At 39.8% G+C, this 17,692-nt stretch overlaps 1 protein-coding gene across 2 annotated transcripts in view; it reads right to left on the bottom strand.

The window, feature by feature from the left end:
- Nucleotides 1-17,692, bottom strand: part of kcnip4a (potassium voltage-gated channel interacting protein 4a) — a 1,148,311-nt gene that overhangs the window by 1,055,392 nt on the left and 75,227 nt on the right. The gene's annotated exons all lie outside the window — the stretch shown is intronic.

Below are 17,692 nucleotides of genomic sequence, written 5' to 3'. Positions count from 1 at the left end.
ATACTGAATATGCTGAGGTGGCATCGATTGCTCTTTTCAATGTCACATGAAAATCTAAATTTCCAAGCAACATTTGCCTAATTATTTATAATAATATAGGTTTAGATGGTGGGATTTGTTTTGTGACATGACAGGACTTTGCCTAATGAAGCAGCCTGAAACATTTGCTAATTTCCATAGCTTAGCAATGACCGCACGATCAGGCTGGACTCCAAGGATTTATGTCACAATGATGGTTACTTTGGGTATTGTAGCATTGTGTTTTTTTTCCTGAACAAGTGATCTAGAAGCCTGTCCTGACAATCCAGTGAAACAAGTTCAATTCACATTATGGCAACTACGGGACTTAAATTCAGCTATAAAAAATTATATCTCTCGCAATGATGATGACCATGAAAACATCTATTAAAACAATTCTTGTACCTCAGTACAAAAGAGAATTACAGCCATACAGAAAGGTGGCAAGCAGTGACAAATATATATTAGTCAAAATGGTGGTTCCAGTAATTTTTAATTGTGTTAGGGTAACTTAGAACAATAGCAAAAATATAAACAGGAATTTGGTTACTAGCTGCCATTTGCAGTGCTTCTTACAGTGCCCAGAGTCCCCATGAGAAAATTCATGAGAACACACAAGGTGTAAACTTCTAGTTACCCCATTTTTCCATTAGATAACAATTTATGAGAAATGAAACAATACACAACAGTAATTAAAATTCCTGCAGACTTCTCTGCTGAGAATATTCACAGCTGTAGCTGGAGAAAATTGCTCATGGTTTACTTATTCCATATTTAAAACAAGGAAAATGGAGTGGATGTTTGAGCCCTTTGCCCTGGCGAAGTGTCTGATATTTTATCTGGTCTCACCTATCTCTTTCCAGCTTGTACTCCTCTCCCTCTGCCCACCTCCATCCCACCTTCACTTTCTGGCTTCAGCTTCCTTCCTTTCTAGTCTGAGTGAAGAGTCTCAGCCTGAAACATCAACTGCTTATACCCCTCCTTTGATGTGCTGCCTGATTTGCTGAGTTCCTCCAGCATTTTATGGCCATTGCTCAAGATTTCCAGCATCTGCAGAATCTCTTGTGCTTATGATATATTAAATGCTTGGTAGAATGCACATTTTTTTCATACAGAGTTCTTCATTATTAAGATAAATGCATGTTTGAAGCATGTCAAGATTATCATGCTAGATGGGTACTCAAGAAATAGTGAAAAATTTGCTCTCTTTTCTGTTGGAGTAAAGTAGAATCAGTGTACTTGGATTTTCAGAAGACCTTTGACGAGGTGCCACATATGAAGCTGCTTAACAAGTTAAGAGCTGATAGCATTACAGGAAAGATACTAACATGGATACTGCGTTGGATGATTGGCAGGAGGCAAAGAGTGGGAATAAAGGAAGTCTTTTCTGATTGGCTGCTGAGATGAGTGGTGTTCTACAGAGGATTGTGTTGGACCGCTTCTTTTTACATTGTATATCAGTGATTTGGTTGATGAAATTTATGGCTTTCTGGCCAAGTTTGAGGTCGATACGAAGATAGGTGGAAGGGCAGGTAGTCTTGAAGAAATAGGGAGGCTGCAGAAGGACTTAGACAGTTTAGGAGAATGGACAAAGAAGTGGAAAATGGAATACAATTTCAGAAACTGTATGGTTATGCACTTTAGTAGATGGAATAAAAGCATAGAGCATTTTCCAAATGAGGAGAAAAATCAAAAATCCAAGGTACAAAGGGACTTGGAAGTCCTCGTGAAGGGTTCCAGAAAGGTTCATTTTGCAGGTTGTGTCAGTGGTGAGGAAGGCAAAAGCAATGTTAGCATTCATTTCAAGAGGACTAGAACATAAAGGCAAGGATGTAATGCTGAGGCATTATTGGACACTGTTGAGGCTTTTCTTGGAGTATTATGAGCAATTTTGGGCCTCTTATTTAAGAAAGGATGTGGTGACGTTGGAGCAGGTTCAGAGAAGGCTCACGAGAATGATTCCAGGGATGAAAGTCTAATTGTATGAGGAATGATGGCTCTGGGCCTATACTCACTGGAATTTAGACAAATGGTGGGGGAGGGGGGAGAAATCTTATTGAAACCTATCAAATGTTGAAAGCCTAGTTAGAATGGTTGTGGAAAGGATGTTTCCTATGGTGGAGTCTAGTACCAGAGGGCACAGCCTCAGAATAGAAGGACATCCATTTAGAACAGAGATGAGGAGGGATTTCTTTAGCAGAGTGTGGTGAATCTGTGGAAGTTGGTATCACAGGTGGCTATGGAGGCCAGATCATTGGGCATATTTATGGCAGAGGTTGATAAGATCTTGGATAGTCAAGGCATGAAAGGTCACAGGGAGAAAGCAGGAGAATGGGGATAAGAGGGAAATGGATCAGCCATGATGAAATGGCAGCATAGACACAATGGGCTGAATGGCCTAATTTTGCTCCTATGACTTATGGTCCATTAAAGTTGATTGGGTACACAGACTAAAATTTGACTCAAGGATAATATACTAATAGTTTTTAATGACCAGAATTAAATTTTAGTTTCAAGAACAATTATAAAATAAAATGGTGATTTACACTCATATAAGTGTGATTATTAAGAAAAATGACTAACTCTACTTTCATCAAGTCAGCTAAAAACATTACCACCTCTGATCATCTGCAGCTGAAATTCTTGGCACATTTTCTACAACTGCATTTAGCCTCTCTCCATCATTGCAGTCACATGGGCATATTTTGATTCTATTGATTAGAAAAATCATATATTGTGATTGCTTCTCAAAAGTATTAAACTATTACAGATATTCAGTTTGTACCAATGGTTTAAAGTCTCAACAAGTTTAAGTATACCAGTTTTCAAATAAACTTTACCACTGGATATAATCATACTATGTCTCAATGCTTTTGACAACATTTGATGAAGCTTTTAGTCACCTGTCATAATATCTCTTCACGTGGCTCAGCACATTTTTCCTGCTCATTCTCCAGTAAGGCATCATGGCACTTATTTTCTATGTATTGTGATGGTATTGGGTTTGCTGACTATGAAGTTCTAAACTCAAACAAATACCTTGAACCCTTTCAGATATAAAAATCCATGAGTACTAAAGGGAGATTATATTGTAATCACTCAATCTTTGAAAACTAGTTTACTTCCCTGTTTATTCTCTACAATGAGTTTAGCTGCCAAAACCCACTATTTGAAGAGCATGTCCCCTTTTCCTACTGAGGAGAAGATACTTCCAGCTAACAAAGCAGTTTCAAACACAGTTCATTTATTTTGAATGATACATGTTTAAATCCAAACAATATTTTTAAAACACATTTAAAGCTCAAAGAGGATTTTTATCTTGAACATTTCCACACTACGAATTGTTTCTAAAACACAGGTACAATTCCTATAAACTAAAAAAACATATCAATGATGCAAATAATTGAATCATTTGTTACAGAAATTGAAACCAGAGAAACGAATTCTAGTTCACCCTGTGTTTCTTTCATGCTTCTAGATGTTCCTTACCCTATTCATAATAAGCCTGAACTTCTGTCTACATTTATACCATTTCTTTGCCACTTGGGTAACTTCACACACATACAATATTTCCTCAGATACACCTTTTATACAAACGACCTAAAAGTTTTTCGGAGACACAGACCCTGGCTACCTACAATCAATTCTGTAAAGCTAACTTCCTTCAGTACGTAAAACTCCCAACTATAAACATCAGTTATTTGATATGCTAAATTATATTATCCATCTTGACTGCAAGCTTCTTTGAACTAAGCAAATTAATCAGCCTGTTTTGAAACAAGCCAAATTAAACAATCCAATTGTTTTATAGCGCACCACACAAGCAGCAATTAGACAAGATGCTATGAGCATGCAAGTGTGAGGCTCTATAAAGACCTTGGTTGCAAAGCTGCCCAAAAGACAAGACTTTGTTTTAACTACAAGCTGATTGCTGTTTGCCATTTACATCTTAAGAACTGAAGACTAGCTTCCATTAATGACCTGAAGGTAAGCAAAGCATACAGTTGGAAGTTTATTTACATCTGTTTGATCATATAAGTGGAAGCTGCTGTGTTTAGAAAATGAGCTTCACAAATCATGAGACCCCTTGACAAGGAAGCGAATATCCATCATAATATAAATTAAAGTTGTTATATAATTAAGTGGTGTGGGCACGTGACCAAGTGTTAAAGGCATTCGACTAGCGATATGAAGGTCGTGAGTTCGAGCCCTAGCCGAGGCAGCATGTTGTGTCCTTGAGTAAGGCACTTAACCACACATTGCTCCAGTCCACCCAGCTGAAAATGGGTACCAGCAAACTGCTGGGGGTTAACCTCGTGATAGACTGGCATCCTATCCGGGGGGGGGAGGGGTGGGGAGGGGGAGTCTCGTACTCTCAGTCGCTTCACACCACAGAAACCAGCATAAGTACCGGCAAACTGCTGGGGGTTAACCTCGTGATAGACTGGCGTCCTATCCGGGGGTGGGGTGGGGAGGGGGAGTCTCGTACTCTCAGTCGCTTCACACCACAAAAACCAGCATAAGTACCGACCTGATGAGCCTAAAGGCTCGGGACAGACTTTAACTTTAACTTTAGAATGATTGTTAAGCAACCAAGTTGAGTAATTTTTCAAAGAAAATTAACCCAAACTGAAAACCTAAAAATATAATAATTAAATAAAAACTGACAGATATTGATAATAAACCATTGGATTTATTGACCTTGAAACAACCTTCATGACAGTAGCTCAATATCACCTTAAGGCAATGAGAGCTGGGCAACATGAACGTCCTTCTGAATAATAACGACATCATGTAAATAAATACAGAAAACCAGAACTTGAGCAAGATATTGCCTATTACAATCCTTCTAAAATTTAAAGGATTAGGATCAGGTTCCTTACTTGGAGGTGATTAGCAGGCGGATTGCCAAAATCTTTGTATACCTGAAACTGACAAAATAATCACTAATAAAAACTAATAAAAACAACATGCCTTAGGCTGAAGGATCCAGGCTTGAAAATTTAGATGGGACCCTGAATGCAATGTTGTGATGACCCTCCTTGTTTTGCCACTTTCTTGTCACCCGAACGTCCTCATCTGATTTGGACTACCAGCCTCTTTAAAATGCATGCTTTTATCCTTGATAATCCTATGCAGTGCACAGAATAACTCTCTGATGCAAGATACACTGCTTAGCATATTGTAGGAAGTCTAAAGATTTGTCAAATAACCTCTGCTGCACCATGCCTGGAGCCTGCTGATCAATCATCCTTGGTCAATTGCAAACAACTAGTGTCAAGGAAATGAAGGTGACTTTGATTACCAGTGGCACAGCTTGCCTCCTGATTAAGCAACCAGCCGATCACGTTGCTGAATAGAGTCTGCCAGGATAAGCTATCTCACAATTAACCACTTTGCTAAGAGATCCAGGAAGCTAGTAATCTGAATATTATTTCTGCTGTTTATCATATACAACCTTGCTGCCTTCTGATTAACTGAGCCACTTTAGCTGCCCCTCTTTCTCCATCAAAGCTAAACTGTTATATAATCTATTTTCTAATTTCCCCCTTGTATATTCCTTAGTAATATAGAATACAGAAGAATTATCCAACCAGATGAACAACAAGGTAGAATTCCCATCAAGTTTTCCCTCAGCTTTGCTCTTCTGAATTCCCAAAGGATTTACCTTTTGACCTCTCCTATTTCACATCTGCATTCTACCCCTGGGCAAAATCATCCTAAAGCATAATACCTGTTTTTAAAAATAAATTGACACTACCCTACATATCACCACTGATTTCAATTCCAGCAGTGCCTTTATATTACAATGCTGCAGGTCTGACATCAAATAACAAAATGGGAAGAAGTTTCTCCCAACTAAATACTACCAAGACCACTCCACTGGTAAATTCTGAAATTAAACTAGACAATATTCAACCTTGTTATTATTTTTGGCCCAGAGTCAAATTTCCATCCATACATCTACATCATCTAATTCCACTTTCTTCATCTATTCAGCCCCACTCCTGCTTCATCTGATGCTGAAACCCACAAACAACCCACTATTCTATGAACTCTTGTATATTTCACCTAATCCAGTCTAGTCATCCATTTCCTGACTTTCACAAATGAGGTCATCTGAGGTTATCAAAAAATGCTCTACTCATGTCCTACCTTGCTGTTCCCTTATCACTCCTCTGCCCACTAATCTACATCACTTTAATGTCTCTAGTTTTGTAATCTCTTCCATTCCTTCAATAATTCAGGAATCCCATGCTCCACAAATTCTAAGAACTTGGAATATTGTGTGCAGTTTTGGGCTCCCTATTTTAGAAAGGATATACTGACATTGGAGAGAGTTCAGAGAAGATTCATGAGAATGATTCCAGGGATGAAAGGATTACCGTATGAGGAACAGCTGGCAGCTCTTGGACTGTATTCCTTGGAGTTCAGGAGAATGAGGGAGGATCTCATAGGATCATTCCGAATGTTAAAAGGCCTAAACAGATTAGATATTGCAAAGTTGTTTCCCATGGCAGGGGGGGTCTACGACAAGAGGGCACGACTTCAGGATTGAAGGACGTCCATTTAGAACAGAGATGCAGAGAAATTACTTTAGTCAGAGGGTGGTAAATCTGTGGAATTTGTTGCCACAAGCAGCTGTGGAGGCCATTTGGTGTATTTAAGGCAGAGATAGATAGGTTCTTGATTAGCCAGGGCATCAAAAGGTATGGGGAGAAGGCAGGGGAGTGGGGATGACTGGAAGAATTGGATCAGCCCATGATTGAATGGTGGAGCAGACTCGATGGGCTGAATGGCCTCCTTTAGCTCCTATATCTTATAGTCTTATCTTGAGAAAACCTGATTTTACAAGGACTCCACATTTACTTTGTAACTTCAGCTGAGAAGGTCAATCAATTAAATCCTTCTCCACCTGCTTGTCACTTCCTTCCTTTACAGAAAATCCTCAAAACTTTTGACTAAGTTTTTATTGATCACACTTGTATCCCTCTCTGTTGCTTAATACCAATTTTTATTTGACAAAAAATATTACGTACGGATTATCATATCACTGGCAAACAAAAGATACAATTGTTGGGCTTCTCAGCTCATGTAAAACACAGATAAACTCAAATTAAATGTAACATACTGTGATACTTCAGTGAAAGAAATGGATTTAAACAACTGTAATTTCTTATCACATCTAGAAAAAAATGTCAGAAAGTGCACGGCCAGGAACTTAAAACCAAAATTTCAGCTGTTCAATCTCTACTGCTTTGGATTAGTCTTATTCTAAAATGAGTTTTAAGTATATAGTGCAACAAGACAGTATTATCAATAAATAAATGACAGTGGAGCATGTGTGCTCATTCCAATCCCGCAATCACCCTGGAAACAAACAAGAAAAGTGCACAGGATGGTCTTGTCAGAGAGAAAATGACAAGTCTGAAGAAGGATTTGGCTTGTAGCCAGAGAAATGCTATTAATATTATCCAGGGCAATGTCGTGCTGCAGTTCTCCATTACCCAGCAACAAGAATGGATACTTGCCAGAGGCAGTCATCTGTCAAACTGAGACACGTTGATCTTTTCTGTCATTTTCTTCAGTTTGGAAACAGCTAGCTCATCAGTAGCTAATAAGTCAATGTAAAATTCACTAACAGTCTGAGCAAATGCCATTCACCTCAATTAAGAAAGAAAGAAAATTCCTTAAAGTCACCATCAGAGATTACCACATCAATATGGAACTCTCAAACTAGAGTGATCCCAAATGCCTGAAGTGAAGTTATCAGTGGATGGGAAAGAGGTAAACATAGCATTTTATATTGAATGAAGTATCTTTTGCATTTATTCAGTAATAGGTTGTGGATATTATTGACAAGACCAATATTTATTATCTAAGCAACAATGTGGTCAAACCTAGAACAGTACAGTACAGGCCCTTTGGCCCACAATGTTGTACCAAACTGTTAACCTACTCCGAGATCAATCTAATCCTCTAATCCTTCCCTTCTACATACCCCTCCAGTTTTCTTTCATCCATGTGTCTTTTTTTAAAATCTCCTTTATGTATCTGCTTTTGACTATCACACCCAGAAGTGTGTTCAATGATCCTATCATTCTGCATAAAACCCTGCCTCTTACATCACCCCCTCCACCTATACTTTCCTTCAACACTTAAAATTATGCCCTCTTGCATTAGCAATTTCTGCCTTGGGAAAAAATCATGGACTGTCTTCTTGGTCTATACCTCTTATCATCTTGTACACTGCTATCAAGGTGCCTCCCATTCTCTCTAAAGAGAAAAGATCTAGCTCAATCTTTCCTTAAAAAAAGTCATTTTTTCTAATCCACGCATCAAGCTGGCAAGCCTCCTCTGCACCCTCTCTAAAGCTCTATTATATCTAAGGCTCACAGTACATTAGCATGATCAGAAGTTTTAGATATATTAATCCAAAAATAATTGTCAATGCTCTTTTGAGTAGAGAATGAATTTTCAGCCAACCTTTCTTGGAAAAAAACAGATAAGTAAACTTAGCTTACCTTTCTATAATTTATTTCTTTCTCTTTCATAAATTTTAAAAACTCATAAGACAAACATTTCTCTTAAATAACTGGGTTAAGCCAAAATGGGATTTAATTTTCCTAAAGGTAGGCTCAGTAGATTTAATTTAAATAAAGGTTGTAAATTGATTTTAATTAATACTATTAACAACATGAACATTTATTGACAATGTTGAACTGTAAAGATACTAAAAACCTGAAGCCAAAGCAATATGAATAAAAATGTAGGTTAAGACACAATTTTATACAAGACTTTGAAAAACATTTTCTTACTGAGTGGCATAATCAGGGTCAAATATAGGCCTGTGCTAGTTTTTTGCTGCACAAATACACAATTCTGTGTCGAACTTGAGATAAGCACACACAGATTTCACCTTCAACTGAAATGAGATGATTTGTATCCCTGCTCTTGATGCTTGTTAAACAAGAAAAAGCTTGCTCACCCATGTAAGAAGTTGAAAACTGAAGCAAAATATTCATTGCTTCCCTATGAATGGCCGGATACTCTTCTTTCAATCCTGGACTTCTCCAGGGGCAGGTCAGTAAATCTCATCTTGAGTGCATGATCAGACTGCAGCTCACAACGTCCTTCCTCTTCTCTCAAATTCAAGTTCTCAGGCTGAGCAGAGGATTCATTGAAGGGGTCCCTCACCCAGTCATACACGAGTGTTGAAAGGGAGGAAACAATCCTGTTCAATTTTGTTCTTCAGTTTTTCCAGGTGGGTTTCAATAAGGCTTGTGACTTTCTGATACCCTTCCTCAACCTCAAGCCCAAGCAGCAGTGGAAACATTTCAAGATTTCCTTTTGCAGCATGATTCTTCCAAAGATTCAGTTTCCTTTATATTCCAAGAATCTTGTTACTTAAAGTCAAAACATTTTCTCCAGGGCCTTGCAGAGACTTGTTTAACTGGTTCATATGATGAAAAATGTCTGTTAAGTAGACTAGTTTCTGCAACCATTCTTCATCTTCAAAGCACTCAGCAATATCTTGGAAGTACTCCTGCAATCCACTTTTCAACTCAATCACCCTGTTGAGAACTCTTCCTCTGCTAAGCCTCCAGATTTCTGTATATAGCAGGAGATTGGTGTGCTCTTTGCCCATGCTCTTACACAGTTTTTTTAAATTCTCAAGTGAACTGGTCTTTGTTTAATAAAGTTAACCATTTTTGTAGCATCATCCAGAACTTTTATCATTTCATCTCCAAGAGTTTTTGACATCAGCGCCTCTTTGTGAAGAAAGCTATGTGTTGTGACAATGTCAGGATTTTCTTTTTTTTTAAAACATGAGAAACAAAACCTCCCATGGAGCCAGTCTTTGATGGGGCACCATCAGTACAGATGCCAACACAGTTTCTCTGAGACAGAACTTTTGTTTCCAGATATGAAGACAAAACATTAAATATATCTTGGCCTTTGCTTGTTTCGGGCAGCTCTTTGCACAGAAAAAGCTTTCTTCAATTTCACCATCATTTACAAATCTTACAAATGCTACAACATGACACTTCTTTGGTGAAATCTGTTGACTAATCAACCTGGATAGAGAAACTAATCACACAAAACCATCATGTGACATGTAATTAATATATCAATTTATTGTACTGTTTGACAGTGAAATCTTTTAAATATTTTGTACTTTATCTTGTCCTAGCATTTTACCAACTATAATTTTACATGCTAGCATTATTAGGTTATTACCATCTTTGTGACTTTTCCTTTTCCATGTAATAAGTTCTGCTGCTAAATAACTTGTTTCTGGGGTCCTTCTATCGACAGTAACTATGTTAACAAGAGCCTTAATCTGTTTATTTTGAGATTCCAATAGCCATTTAAAATAATCAGCACTTTTACATGTCATATGGCTGTGATTTATAGTTAGGAGTCTTTTCAATTTTGCTGGAGTTATTGCTAGATCGGTAAGTTGTTTGCCACAGTATAGGCCCAATGGACTAGGACAACATGGAGGACCAGTCCATGTAGAACCCGTTGATAAGTAGCTTTCATTGTAAAGATAGAGTTTTTGTGTCCTTTGTTGCACTAATGCAGTGAAATAACTCAGAAGATTATATTTCTTCATCATTAACCCTATCAGAATTGTTCATAGGCCTAGCCCTAGAATCCTTCTCTTTCATCTCACACCTCCTCTTCAAAAACCACCACAATGGACTGTCAGACATGTCTGTAAAACACTGAAGTTAATAAAAGGAAAAGTTGGCAGGAGGTAATTCAGGAGGGAGAGACTGACATCAGGACCAAGTTTGGAGAGTCCATTCAAGGCTCAGAAAGCATTCTCACACTCCTCATCAGCCTGCCACCCTCCCCTCTGTACAATACAGCACTCAACAATTATCCCCTATCTCATGTCAAAAACTGAGAATGGACTCAACCAAATAAACATTATAGTGTTCTCGTGCAGAAACTCTGAACTAAACACCAAGTTAAACCATAGTCAATGAGGCAGGATTGCAGTACAATTAACAGTTTACTGTTCATTCTTCCACCTTAACATATGGTGAAAACTGTTGATAAAAACAATACAAAATATATACAGTATTTGTTTCCTTCTTGGCATCACATTTACATTATAAATACTTGTAAAAGTAAAACTACAACAAACTATATTACATTAAAGTACAACATACAGGCAGAATCTACCTATGGCATGAACAACTTTAAATACACTTCAACACAAACGATCCAGCAACGCTTTCTATAGCACAAGAAAATAAACTTTTTCAACCGTCAATGCTTTTAACAGAATCAGCGTTAACATTTTTACTTCAACATATCAATTGTCATATGAACTTACGGCGTTGTTTCTATGATGTTTCTTAGTGCGTAGAATGAAACTTTTCTCGCGCTGATCCTGCACACACAAGCCCCCGCCTTCCTGTTTCTCCAAACCACTATTTACCCACAAGACGCGGCAAAACCGGGTATGACGTCATCACATGCCGCGATACAACACAGATAATGAATTTACTTTCAACAACTAGAAAATAATTACAAACAAATTACTAAGGCGAAAATGTAAAAAAGCTAAAGAAATGCCTGAAGGGCAACACAAACATGGCCTGATTGTGCACTACCATGCTGGGCTGAGAGACCTTCTACAAGATTGCCAATGGGGCTGCCTGGTCACTGTCCACCACTGTGAGCACTAGCATCATGCAATGCATTGTGCCAAGTACAAAAAAAATCACACACAAAATGTTGGTGAGAATAAGAATTATTGAGAGTAAGAACTAATTCCGCTAGATAGAGGAGAGTGGTCGTAGAAGGGAATTGGTTAGGTCTGGAATCCAAAAAGAAGCGAAGAGCTTTGAGAAGCTTGCAGATAACTCAAAGATTGGTGGTGTTGTGGGTAATGTAGAACAGGGTTTTTTCACTGGGGTTTTGCAAGAGGTTGCTGGGGGTTCCGTGTGAGATTGTGATTATGTAAAAAAAAACATTTTTTTTTGTGAGCAAACATGAGGAAATCTGCAGATGCTGGAAATTAAAACACACACAAAATGCTGGTGTAACACATCAGGCCAGGCAGCATCTAGCAGAATTAGTTCTTACTCTCAATAATTTCTCCTTTGGCTCCTCCCACATCCTCCAAACCAAGGGTGTAGCCATGGGCACCCGTATGGGTCCCACTTATGCCTGCCTTTTTGTTGGCTTTGTGGAACAGTCCATGTTCCAAGTCTATACGGGTATTCTTCCCCCTCTTTTCCTTCGCTACATCGACGACTGCATTGGCGCTGCCTCCTGCACGCATGCTGAGCTCATTGACTTCATTAACTTTGCCTCCAACTTTCACCCTGCCCTCAAATTTACCTGGTCCATTTCCAACACCTCCCTCCCCTTTCTTGATCTTTCTGTCTCCATCTCTGGAGACGGCTTATCTACTGACATCTACTATAAGCCTACAGACTCTCACAACTACCTGGACTATTCCTCTTCCCACCCGGTCTCTTGCAAAAATGCTATCCCCTTCTCACAATTCCTCCATCTCCGCTGCATCTGCTCTCAGGATGAGGCTTTTCTTTCCAGGTCGAAGGAGATGTCTTCCTTTTTTAAACAAAGGGGCTTCCCTTCTTCCACCATCAACTCTGCTCTCAAATGCATCTCTCCCATTTTCTGCACATCTGCCCTCACCCCTTCTGCCCACCACCCCACTCGGGATAGGGTTCCCCTTGTCCTCACCTACCACCCCACCAGCCTCTAGGTCCAACGGATAATTCTCCGTAACTTCTGCCACCTCCAACGGGATCCCACTACCAAGCACATCTTTCCCAACCCCCCACTTTCTGCTTTCCACAGGGATTTCTCCCTACGCGACTCCCTTGTCCACTCGTTCCCCCCCATCCCCTCCCACCGATCTCCCTCCTGGCACCTATCCTTGTAAACGGAACAAGTGCTACACCTGCCCTTACACTTCCTCCCTCACCACCATTCAGGGCCCCAGACAGTCCTTCCAGGTGAGGCGACACTTCACCTGTGAGTCAGCTGGTGTTGTATACTGCGTCTGGTGCTCCTAGTGTGGCCTTTTATATATTGGTGAGACCCGACGCAGACTGGGAGACCGTTTCGCAGAACACCTACGCTCGGTCTGCCAGAGAAAGCAGGATCTCCCAGTGGCCACACATTTTAATTCCACGTCCCATTCCCATTCTGATATGTCTATCCATGGCCTCCTCTACTGTCAAAATGAATGCAAACTCAGGTTGGAGGAACAACACCTTATATACCGGCTGGGTAGCCTCCAACCTGATGGCATGAACATTGACTTCTCTAACTTCTGTTAATGTCCCTCTTCCCCTTCTTACCCCATTCCTGACATATTTAGTTGTTTGTTTTTTTTCTCTCTCTGCCTGTTCTCCATCTCCCTCTGGTGCTTCCCCCCTCCCCCTTTCTTTCTCCCAAGGCCTCCCGTCCCATGATCCTTTCCCTTCTCCAGCTCTGTATCACTTTCGCCAATCACCTTTCCAGCTCTTAGCTTCATCCCATCCCCTCCGGTCTTGTAGAGGATATGAAAATAGGTGGAGGGGCAAGTAGTTTTGAAGATGTAGAGAGACCAAAGGAAGACTTAACACAGATGAGGAGAATGGGAAAAGGAGTGGCAGATTGAATGCAGCACCCAGAAGTGTATAGTCATGCACCTTGGTAGAAGAATTGAAAAGGTTGACTATTTTCTAAATGCAGAGAAAATACAAAAAACTGAGGCACAAAGGAACTTGGGAGTCCTTGTGCAGGATTCCCTCAAGGTTAGTTTGCAGGTTGAGCCTGTGGTGAGGAAAGCAAACGTGATGTTAGCATTCATTTCAAGAGGACTAGAATATAAAAGCAAGGATGTACTGTTGAGACTTTATAAAGCACTGGTGAGGCCTCCCTTCGAGTATTGTAAACAGTTTGGGTCCCTTATCTTAGAAAGGATGTGCTGAAACTGGAGAGGGTTCAAAGGAGGCTCACAAAAATGATTCCAGGATGAATTGGCCTGTCAAATGAAGAGCATTTGATGGCTCTGGGTCTGTATTCACTGGATTTCAGAAGAATGAAACCTCATTGAAACCTATCAAATGGTGAATGGAGTTGATAAGAGTGGATGTGGAGAGGATGCAGTGGGAGAGTCTAAGATCAGAGGACACAGCCTCAGAATAGAGAGGAGTCCTTTTATAAAGGAGATGAGCCAGAGAGTGGTGTATCTGTGGAGGCCAAGTCTTTAAGCATAGTTAAGGCAGGGGTAGATATATTCTTGATTGATCAAGGCATGGAAGAATATGGGAAGAAGGCAGGAGATTGGGACTGAGAGGAAGCAAGGATCAGCCATGACAAAATGGCAGAGCAGACTCGATTGGCTAAATTGCCTAACTTTGCTCATATGTCTTATGGCCTTATTGTCTAAACAGATTATGCTCCTCCGAATGCTCATATATCTTGTCTCTAAGAATCCTCTCCAAACGTTTTCACATCACTAATGTAAGATTCACTGGTCTCTAATTCCCAGGGTTATCAATATCAGCTTTCTTGAAAGAGGGAGTAACATTCATTCTGGCACTAGTCCTGAGTTGTGAGAACACAAAGTTTATCAAAGGTGCAGCAATATTTTCCTCACTGCCCACCATAACCTAGTGCACATATTGTTTGGCCCCATTGACTTATCAGTCCTGATGTTTTTCAGCACTTCCTCTTTCTTAATGTTGAAATATTCCAGCCTATCACTGTCCTCACAAATGTCAAGGTCCCTCACACTGGTAAAGACTGAAGCAAAGTATTCATTAAGGTCCTCCCCTACCTCCTCCAACTCCAGATGCGTGTCTCCTCTTTTATCCCTGATCAGTTCTACCTTCAATCTAGTATTCCCTGTGTTTTACACATACACGTAGAATGCCTTGCGGATCTCCTGAATCCTACTTGCCAAGGCCTTCTCATGTCTCCTTCTAGGTTTTCTAAGTACATTTTTAAGCTCCTTTCTGACTACATTGTAAATCAAGAGCCCTAACTGATACTTGAATCCTAAACCTTAATTATACTTCTTTCTTCCTCTTGGCTAGATGATTTACATCTCCTGCCAACCAACGTCCTTTCCCTGTCTGAATGAAACAAAGCTGTCCGGAATCATATGCAATTGCTCCCAGAACAATCTCCACTATCTGTTGTACATTTCCCTGAGTACATCAATTTCCACTTTACACTCCCTAGTTCCTGCCTAACAGCATCATAATTTGCCCTCCCCCAATTAAATACTTCCCAATACAGTCTGCTCCTATCTCTATCAAAGTTATGGTGAAGGTCAGGGAGCTGTAGTCACTCTCTAAAATGATCACACACCGAGATATCTGTCACTGACCAGGTTCATTGCCCAGTACCAGATCTAGCATGGCCTCTCCTCTAGTCAACCTGTCTATCTACAGGGTCAGGAATCCTTCCTGGACACATCTCACAAATACCACCCCATCTCAACATTTTGCACTGAAGAGGCGCTAACCAATATTAGGGAATTTGAAGTTACCTGTGACAATAACTATTATTTGTGATCTTTCCAAAATCTACCTCTCGATCTGCACCTCAGTGCCTCTGTTTTTATGGAGGTGTTGGAGGGCTGTCTGTAGAATTTTTCCAATAGAGTGATTGCTCCCTTTCTGTTTCTTTCTTACATCCACACTAAACCAGTAAAGAATTCCTCCTTTCTGCAGCTGTGATATTATTCCAGTGCCACTCCACACCTCTTTCATCTCCTTCTCTGTCTCTTTTTAAACAAAGAAACCCCAAACAGCCAGCAGCCATTCTTCCCCTTTTGACAGCCATGTCTCTATAATGGCTACAATATCATTGCTCCATGTACTGACCTATGCCCTAAGTCCACCCCTCTTGTTCCTCATGCACCTCGCATAAAAATAGACACATTTCAATCCATCCAACAGACTGCAGTTATGCTCTTTCTACTGTCTATCCTTCCACATAGGATCCCAACAATTTACCTCTGCCTTTAAACCAAATGCCCACCCTCAGATTTATCATTCTGGATCCCATCCCCTTGCTAAACCTCTCCAACAGCTCTGGCAAACCTGCCTGCAAGGATATTGGACCCATCATGCTGTTCAATCAAACAATGTAAGTAAATAGTTACTGACCCTCATCAATGTCACCAGGTCCTGTGTGCCCATTGGAAAGTGAAGCAGAGGATGCAACCTATCACTGCCTTAGGAGACTGTACCTCCAGAATGTGGAACTTAATCACACTAATGACTTCTGCCTTTTTGTGGTGTTCCATATCTCTCCTGCATTATTTTTTTTAAATATATTCCTTCCTCTCTCTTCAATCACCTCCCTCTATTTGCTTCTCTAGATAGATCTTCTTTGTTTAGCCTTTAATTACACCTTCTAAACTGTAGATAGTTAGCATCTCCCAGTTCTGTGAGAAATAGTCTGTCTCAAACAATTTTAATTATCTACTGTTATTTTAGATTTATGGAGAGTTATGCCCTGGATTTGCTTTGATTCCAGCTTCAGCAGGGTTTTTTTTTGAAGCCGCACTTATATGCAGCCTTGATTCAAGGGACAGGCACAAAATAGAAGTCAGAAGAATTCAAAGATCCTCCCTCACTGCTCCCCCAGCATTTCATTTGTGTGTGTGTCCCATGAGAAACAGTGCAAATTTAGTGTAATCTTGCAATACATTAAAGTAGGGATAGCCTACCAAGGTGGCACAGAAGAATTTAGAAAATTAAAATATCAACTTCTTTTAATAGCTACCAGAAAGATTGCAATATGTTGCCATTCCACTGCTAAATGCAGCTTTCAAGTTCAAAGTCCAAAGTAAATTAATCATCGAAGTGCATATATGTCACCATATTCAACCCTGAGATTTATTTTCTTGCAGGCATACCCAATAAATCCAATAACTATAATGGAACCAATGAAAGACCACATCAACAGGGCAGACAATCAGCATGTAAAAGATAGCAAGCTGTGTAAGTACAAAAAGAAAGAAAAAAAGAATAACAGTAATTAGAAATATACTCTAATGGGGTATAAAATGGATAAACCAAGTAAGGAAGTTAAGAAAAAAAGTAAGGAAATGCAGGCTCATTACAAGGTATGATTGATCCTAACAAAAGTATTGTAGAATTTATAGATACACTAAAACGAAAGCTTGGTGCATAGAGTAAATAGATACATGAAATACACCAGACAAAGAAAACTGAAGTATTGATTCTGATACAAAGAAAAACACAGGACATTGAAATGAAAATTGATGCGCCAAAATGTCACCAATCCTAGCACAGAATTACCAACGTGCACAGAGGTAATGTACTTTTGATCTAATATCTGGTCAACAAGGTGACACACAATCAAAAAGCAAGCTGGATGAGGGAGGAAAAAGAATGTACTCACACAATTGAAGAAATGCAAACACCTGAAGTTACAATGGACACGCTAATGCGGTTATAAAAATAATACCCACAACTGGAAAAGTACCAGCAGAGATACTTTGATTTCCAAGATGGCGGCACAACGCAGCTTGCAGCGGCCACTCCGGAGCTGATCATCTGTTATTTGTGAAGCGGGGTACCGTGCACAATCATAATCGATTGAAAATGGACGTGGGAGCACGGAGGAACATCTGGAAATCTCCAGGAAG

The sequence above is a fragment of the Hemitrygon akajei genome, chromosome 13 (assembly GCF_048418815.1).
Source record: "Hemitrygon akajei chromosome 13, sHemAka1.3, whole genome shotgun sequence".
NCBI classification, from domain to species: domain Eukaryota; kingdom Metazoa; phylum Chordata; class Chondrichthyes; order Myliobatiformes; family Dasyatidae; genus Hemitrygon; species Hemitrygon akajei.
Note: the sequence above shows the minus strand (reverse complement) of the source record. Positions and strands in the feature narration are given on the sequence as shown.